Here is an 8,378-nt window from a genome sequence, read left to right as displayed (position 1 = left end):
GGTCCAAACTAGAGCACCGTGCGGGACCATCCCTTGGCAACTTGGGTTACGTCGGTACCTGTACGCTTCGCTTATCCGGTGTGTCCTGAGAACGAGATACGTGCGACTCCTATCAGGATTGTCGACACATCGGGCGGCTTTGCTGGTTTTGTTTTACCATTGTCGAAATGTCTTGTAACCGGGATTCCGAGACTGATCGGGTCTTCCCGGGAGAAGGAATATCCTTCGTTGACCGTGAGAGCTTATAATGGGCTAAGTTGGGACACCCTGCAGGGTATTATATTTCGAAAGCCGTGCCCGCGGTTATGTGGCAGATGGGAATTTGTTAATATCCGGTTGTAGAGAACTTGACACTTGACCTTAATTAAAACGCATCAACCGCGTGTGTAGCCGTGATGGTCTCTTCTCGGCGGAGTCCGGGAAGTGAACACGGTTTCTGGGTTATGTTTGACGTAAGTAGGAGTTCAGGATCACTTCTTGATCATTGTTAGTTTCACGACCGTTCCTTTGCTTCTCTTCTCGCTCTCATTTGCGTAAGTTAGCCACCATACATGCTTAGTCGCTGCTGCAACCTCACCACTTATCCTTTCCCTACCCTTTAAGCTTTGCTAGTCTTGATACCCATGGTAATGGGATTGCTGAGTCCTCGTGGCTCACAGTTTACTATAACACCAGTTGCAGGTACAGGTTTTGCAGTGACCATGACGCGAGAGCGATGTTGTTTGTTTTGGAGTTCTCCTTCTGCTTCTTCTTCGATCAGGGGATAGGTTCCAAGTCGGCAGCCTGGGCTAGCAGGGTGGATGTCGTTCGAGTTTCTGTTTATGTTTCATCCGTAGTCAGATGTTGATCTTATGTATGATGTACTGATGCATTCTTGCGGCATTTGTATGCCTTGTATGTATCCCCAAATATTATGTAATGTTGATGTAATGATATCCACCTTGCAAAAGCGTCTTCAAGATGCGCTTCTATGCTTGTTGGGACCTTCGTGTTCCTTTAGGATAGGGTCGCATCTTGGACGTGACACACGTGATACCTTAGGCGGATTCAAAATTTTGAACCGGTGATCATAGCATCCGCAAATCATATATAAAGGGTATTCAATGTTCGTTTTGTTTTTGAACGTATAATATACTCCCCCTATCCTTTCTAGTTTACATATAAGTTTTATGTGTAGTCAAAGTATCTCTACTTTGATCAAAAAGGTATCAACATTCAACAACGCCCAATCAATATTGTTAGATTCGTATGTACTCCTAGATTTGTACTCGAGATGGTTTCCAATTTGACTATTGACAAGATTAATAGTACATGAGATGTATAATGTGAAAATTATATCATTGGAAACTCCTTTCACATACGAATTTGACCGTATGATTTGTGTAAGTTGCATGTCATATATTATTACTCTAACATTTGGTCAAAGTTAGCCTCGAAAAACGCATTAGACCCTGTATGCTTTATGTAAGTTGCATGTCATATATTATTACTCTAACATTTTTGTAAGTTGCATGTCATATATTATTACTCTAACATTTGGTCAAAGTAGTATAGTGGAAGTGGATCCTCTGACGTAGGTATCCCTACCTTACCCTCCCTTTCGGTCACTTACTGGCGGACCCCATGCTTGCTAGGCCCCGCAGGTCAGTTACTCAATGGGTTCGGCCACGTCAAGGGATCCTCATCCGTAGTATACTCCCTCTGTTTTTATTTACTCCGCATAAAACGGAGGGAGTGGTGGTATAATAAATGACGCGGCCGGGGGAGGGGGAGGGGGAGGGACGTCGGTTTGCTCTCAATTGCGGTCCCACAAGCGAGCGAAAACGCAAGACGAAGCGCGTTCCATTCGGTGAGCGACGTGGAGGGTCCAGCGTGCTGGGCTGCAACGCGAACGCGACAAGAGAGATGTACAGTCAAAACCGATTGACCGGTCGTCACCGGAACCACTATTCACACCAGAACCTTCGCTGCTCGGCCTACGCCAGCCACTGCCCTAAAACCACACCAAATCTCCAGCCCATTCGCCCACCTTTCGATCCCCTAGCCCGCATCAAGCGTCCCCTAGTTTGCCGAAAAGCCATGGTGCGCCGCAAGATCACTTACTACAAGATGCTGATGCCGGAGCGCCGCGCAGAAATCGCGGCGGCGGTCGGCGCCACAGACCTCCGTTCCCAAGCTCGCTTTGCGGCGGTCCAATCCCCGAGTTCTCTGGAGCCAAGCTACGAGGAGGAGGAAGCCGATCCAATGTTCATGGCGGAGGTCGCGGCGCAGAAGGCCCCCGATGGGTAAGAGACGATGGACGTCGACTTCGTGCCGGCGTCCGAGTCCCCCATGGTGCAGGCGGACCAGCGGTTCAACATGGCGATACTAAAGGAGGGCCGGGAGGCAGAGGCTCAACTCGACGCGGAGCGCGCGCATGCCGTTGCCATCGAGGCTCTCCTGCAGGCGGAACCGGATGCCATGGATGTGAACCGGGCGGCGGAGACTCAACTTGAGGCGGAGCGCACGGATGCCGCTGCCATCGAGGCCCTCCTGCAGGCGGAACCGGACGTCCTGGACTTGAACCGGGCGGCAGAGGCTCGACTCGACGCAGAGCGCGCAGATGCCGCTCTCATCGACGCCCTCCTGCGGGCGGAATCGGACGTCCTAGACTTGAACCGGGCGGCGGAGGCTCGTCTCGACGCGGAGCGCGCAGATGCCGCTGCCATCGAGGCCCTCCTGCAGGCAGAACCGGACGTCCTCGACTTGAACCGGGTTGTGCTCTCATCCGTGCAGAGCGCCCGCACGCTCCGCTTGAACGAGTAGCTGGAGGCCAAGGACAACCACGGTGCGGAGACACACGTCGGCAGCGACGGCTGGTTCGCGCCGGCAGCCAAAGACGATGAGGCTGTCTCTTTCCGCGAGCAGTGATAGTTTTTCTTTATGTTGTTGTTTTTATGGATCTTTTGCTGTGTAAAAACATATATTTGTTATGCAAGTCGCCTGACTTGGGTCAGTCTACCATTTCAGGCGGTTGGATGAATATCCTACGTCTCCTAACCCTTCTTTCCTTCTTCCTCACCTCTTCTTCTTCCCCAACAGACCACCGCACGGGTCGTACGGATACTCCCCAACATGCGGTTGGATAAACATACTCTATGAACGAAAATTATGTGTCAGCGATAGGATGGCTGAGTTTGGTTTGTTCACATGCGACAGCACGTGTCAGTGAGGGTGCGTTCCCTTGGTTGGGTTTGCGGCGTGCAAGAGCGACCGTGTGAGGGTGCGGTGCGACCGCGGCGTGCAGGAGCGACCGTGTGAGGGTGCGGTGCGACCGCGACAGCCGTGCGCAAGTGTACCTCCTTCTCATTTTGAAAACTTTAGGCAAGCTTGGCAAAAATGTGTGGCGAAGTTTGGCAATGCAAGGCCTAGACCCAAACAGGATAAGTACGTACGTACTAGGAGTACTAGTGTTAAAAAAGAAAGGCGGGGTTTTCCTTCGCGGGATTTAATCGATACAAATCATCGTTTCATGTGTCAATTAATGCGTATTTTTTTCTCCAAAGACCAAAGAGCTAACCATCTCACTCCTCATCGCTTGATTAATGCAGCGCCATGCAAACCAACCTTCTCACTTCCACATGCATGCAGGGGATATTAATGTCCTTGGTTGCTAACCCCATCAATTTTGCCTCGATTAGTGTTAGTGGCCCTTTGTAAATTGTAATTTTGATATACTGGCCTTGCGTACAAAAAAAATGGAGGTAGTAACTATATTTGACTTCCTTCCCCATTGCGGTGACGTCGACGATATCTTTTTTTGGTGGTCTGGCGAAGTGCGTTCGACGGAGAACACCATTGAGGGAGACCACGGTAAGTCGTTCGCAAGTGCCGCCTGCAAGCCGAGACAACCGCCTTATTTGCATCCAGGAAGTCCTTTACTAGTACTACTATGAGTACTAGTGCGGTGAGATGGTTTCTCGAAGAAGACGATGGAGAAGCGGAGTCAGCAAAGAGTGAAATGATGGTTGCTTCGTCCGTGCTTTTGTGATTTGACGCCTCACTGCTTTGTGATTTGTGATAGAAGGGACAGGGGAGTAGACTCTGTGCTCTATACTGTACTACATGCGTCCAAGCATGGGAGAAAGAGGAGAGACGTTGCATTTTTCTGTTCCTTCAATCAATCAATCAGGGAGCTTCGATTCCATCTTTTTGGCTTTGGCAACACCGTCCACAATGGTTCCCACGATGCCAAAAGCTATTTTCACATTTGGCTACACATTGTGGATGCCCTTAACCGTACCACTTGGTTTTGCTCCTGTATGCTATCTATACAAATCTCAATTATATTGATCTAAAAAATTATAGAATCAAGATTAGTAAAAAGGAGGTGATTTTGCCGCGCAGATGGCGAGGGAGGTTTCTTATTTGAGAAATGCTACATCCACGTAATGGTTTACGTAAAGTTACGAACTGATGTGATGTGGGACTATTTGATTGGATTAAAGGAGAGGATTAGGCCCACCCCACCTGAAAATCAGGGGGGCATATATAGATTAGATGGAAAGTATACGTTGCAGCTATGTAGCCCTTTGTAAGTCTAGGATTAGGCTTCTTATTTTCAAAGGACGTTGTCCTGGCGGTTTGCTAACATGCGGTCCCACGTGTCAGTGCTTTACCAAGCCGATCCGCGTCCCACATGAGGCAGAACAACGGCAGAAGCAACACGTGGTTAAGTTGAAGAAGATGAGGGAGAAGCGGATTCAGCAACGAGTGAAATGATGGTTGCTTCGTCCCTCCAACTTAACTGCGGGAAAGGTGCAGCTTGTGATTTGACGCCTCATTGCTCATTACTACGCCGGCGCCATGACTGGGGTGCTTCACCCCGGCTGCTCTGCACTGTATTCCGGTATGGCACGTGGACCCGGTAGCTTGATGTCCCACATGTCGGCGAAAGGGACTAGAAGATTTATGAAAGCGAGCGCTCCACTCTTACGACGGAGGAGTAGACGACACGACGGCCCAGTGAACTGTCACTTGTAGTACTGTATAGTACTATAGTTTTGTTGTTTCGCACGATCCACCGATACAAACCCGATTAAACAGGAAAGGGCGGGATTTTTCCCGCGCGGTAGATGATGCTGGCCATACATTTCAAAGGCAATTTTAATGTATGCAAACTGAATAATTATAAGTAACAATATGATATCTAGTAAAACTAAAAACACATATGATTTATTGTGTTAGAGTGTAGTAGTAGTGTTGTATTGCATAGTTGTTAGATGTAACATGCGAGAACGTGTAGAGATGTAGTTTTGGAGGGCCTACAGAGAGAAAAGCGTAATACGGTCACCGAACTTCAGAATAAGCTGATTACGGTCACTATATACGTTTTGCGGTGATTATACGGTCACTTGCTCACAGTTCAGCATCGGATTGCACTCTGTTGACCGGCCAAATAGTCTGCGTGGCGCCATGTTGACTAGTTAAATTGACCACGTTCCTTGTGGGTCCCACCTGTCAGTTCGCATAGGCAAAAGGTCAGATAAACACAAATTTACGCAGGCGCGACAAGGCTCCAACCCGTGCGCGGGAATCATCTGGTTGTGTATGTGTCTGTCAGGGCCTGATGTGTGTGCATGCACGTGTAGGTTGAGCACTTGAGCGTGAGAGTGTGTGTTGGTCGTGTGGTGTACTGGTGTGTGCATGCATGCGTGTGTGTGTGCGTGTGAGTGTTGCGTGCGTGCATGTGAGTGTTGCGTGCGTGCGTGGCTGCATGTGTACGTGTGAGTGTTGCGTGCGTGCGTGGGTGCATGTGTTTGTGTGAGTGTTGCGTGGATGCAGTTCGTGTGCATGCGTGCGTGTGTGTATAATCACCACACCAGCTCCTATGTGTTAAAACAGATGGCTCAGCATACCAATACAAGGCCACCTTGTCCGCTGTGCCCACGGTCATGACTTCGAACCACCGTCCAAATATTTTTTGTCGTTTGTTTTCATTCTTACTAGCAAGATGCCCGTGCATTGCACGTAACATCAAGATGCATTTGTATGACTTGTTTATCTTGTGAGAGAAAAGGATGAACGAGGGAAGGCCTTATTTGCAAATGTGGAGAGGTGTGTGGGTACCTTTTTGCAAAATTGCCATAGTTTCTTTCCTATCCGTCAGATATAAATCGGACGGCCTATATTGCAGGATGGCAGGCACACCATCATCACCAACTCTGTTTTTTTATAAGAGTGTATTTTATAAGAGTGTAGATGTAGAATAGATACAAGTCGACAGGTGGGCACGATGGTAGTGAGATAATGTGATGCAACACTAGAGGTGCCACGTGGAGCGTTTAACTGGTCAACTAGTCATGTCATGAGCAAATACAGAGTTGTACGGTGAGCCCGTGACTGTATAATAACCACTAAACGTAAATGGTGACCGTAATGAGTGGATTCTGAAGTCCAATGTATGTATCGTGCTTTCGCTTCAAATACAATGATCGTCATTGCATATATCGCGAGAGAAAGATGAAACATGCGTGAATTTTCTGGGGGCTTACTTTTAGAGGACCTGGAGATAGTTTTGTGTGCATACGTGAAAGGGGCGTACAGGGGGTATGTGATGGAGAGAGAGATGCTCTTCGTTTCTCTTTATTATGACTAACTTTGTATATAGTATAAAAATATACAAATTCGCAGTGCGGAATAAATATCATTGTGGGCACCATGCAATGCAAATTAGCGTTCGTACTCCTCCATATAACTTTGTAATGTTGTATATATGTAGAAACTCTAAAATAATTTTTTGGCCACACTTTATTCAAAAGGAATGTTGTATGCGAAATAAACGTGAAGAGAGGGCTTTTTAGATCAATGGGGTACGTGATGTAACATGTGTGAATGTGTAGTTGATGCATTTGGCGGGGCCTAGAGAGGTATGTGTGTGTATTACATATTCGAGAGAGGCATGGATAGAGGGGCCGACGGGGGGGGCGTGGGAGAGATAGCACGAGAAATGAGAGTGGTCTAGAGAGAGAGAGATGAATATGGCGTCACGACAAGAGATTCCATTCCCTTGAGTGTGTATATGCAAGGGGGGAGGGAATAGAGGCACCAGGAGAAATTTTCTGTGTGTGTGGTGTTTGTGTTGGTATGTGTGGGTGTGAGAAGATAATGAGACGTGGGGGCAGAGGGTGTGTCACCGCGTGAGGTCCGGTGGGTCGAGGTGAGGCCCTTCGTTCGGTTCCGACCTGCACCACATTGGTCGGCCCGTGACGCATTTAGGAAGACCCATGGATGACTAGTCGTACAAGGCAAAGATAGCAGAATTGTGAAGGACTCTATGTCCACTGACAAAGCCGGCTAGGATTTGTAACCCTAGGTTCTCGGACTAAGGTAACCCCTTTATCTCTGATATTACTATTCATCCAACCTAACTTTAAGGGGCATCCTACAGAATGCTCTGCTAGAATCATACTCGTCGATTAGGAAGAGAGGTGTGAGACAATGCGTGAGAGACAGGCGTAAAGATAATATGCGTACATGAGACACGTAGGCAGGTCCATGTATATAGAAAGGGTCGATGAGGATTGTGCGTGTGTATGTTTGCGAGAGGAAGAGTGCTTGTGATAAAGGTTAGTGAAAACAGTTGTAAATGGTTACGAGAGGGAGGGAGGGTTATATCTAGAGCACGTGTGCGAGAAAGACACCTCGGGAGAGAGTGTGTGAGCATGTGTGAGGGACCACCGATGGAGAGTGAAACTACACGTAAAAGACTGCTCTACACATTGATTAAAGATATAAATTGTATCCAAATATTAGGATGGGATCATGATATTTGCAACTCGCGTAAGGAGCGGTCATTGATCCATCAGACATCTAGATTCTATTGAATTTGAGCATGTCTATGTTATTATTCGACACAATTGATCCACATAGTTAGTATTTTGAACTCCAGACAATGCATCGCTTTAGCAATCGAATATAAACGTGAGTATAGTTCATGTCGTGTGTGTAAAGCACATTATACATACGAAAGTTACACAATGGACATTATAAATAGCTACCTATGAACTAGCATACATTTGAATTCAACTTAAGGTGGTTTAAAAAATCGAATTCAACATGAAGTCCATTCAATTATTTGAATTTGATATCATGGCATTTGTAAACCATACCTAAATTATGGGGGCACCAATCTTTGCTCTGATTTTGTACATAATAGCATATGTAGTCGTGTACAAAATAGATTCAAATTTAGCTCCTCCATTCCAAAATAATCGTAGTTATAGGATTTTCAAGTGTCAAAATTTCAAAAAGAAGCGGATAATTTAATGAGGTTTTCAAACATACAAGGTCAAATATAACGTTGTCTATTTAGGTCAATCCTCATAGTTCAAGAGTAC

Source organism: Triticum aestivum, chromosome 3D (assembly GCF_018294505.1).
Source record: "Triticum aestivum cultivar Chinese Spring chromosome 3D, IWGSC CS RefSeq v2.1, whole genome shotgun sequence".
Lineage (NCBI taxonomy): Eukaryota > Viridiplantae > Streptophyta > Magnoliopsida > Poales > Poaceae > Triticum > Triticum aestivum.
The sequence above is the reverse complement of the archived record's forward strand: the minus strand, read 5'-3'. Positions refer to the sequence as shown.